The following is a 217-nucleotide window of genomic DNA, read 5'->3' on the forward strand; positions in this document are numbered from 1 at the left end:
ATGCTTTAGTTATTCATGCACAAATTTGATACCTGCTTTTGCAGGTATCAAATTTAGGTACAAAGCCTAAAATTGCCACTTTTAAGGTGCATTAAGGGCATGCACGTGTTGACTTGTGCCCTTAATGCACCTTAAAAATGACTGATGTGCCTTAAATTGGCATGTGTAGGTGCACTTATAGACTGGTTTAAAAATGGTGGAACCTGGTCTAAGATTT

The sequence above is a fragment of the Gavialis gangeticus genome, unplaced genomic scaffold (genome assembly GCF_001723915.1).
Source record: "Gavialis gangeticus isolate Ggan-Ray unplaced genomic scaffold, GavGan_comp1, whole genome shotgun sequence".
NCBI lineage: Eukaryota > Metazoa > Chordata > Crocodylia > Gavialidae > Gavialis > Gavialis gangeticus.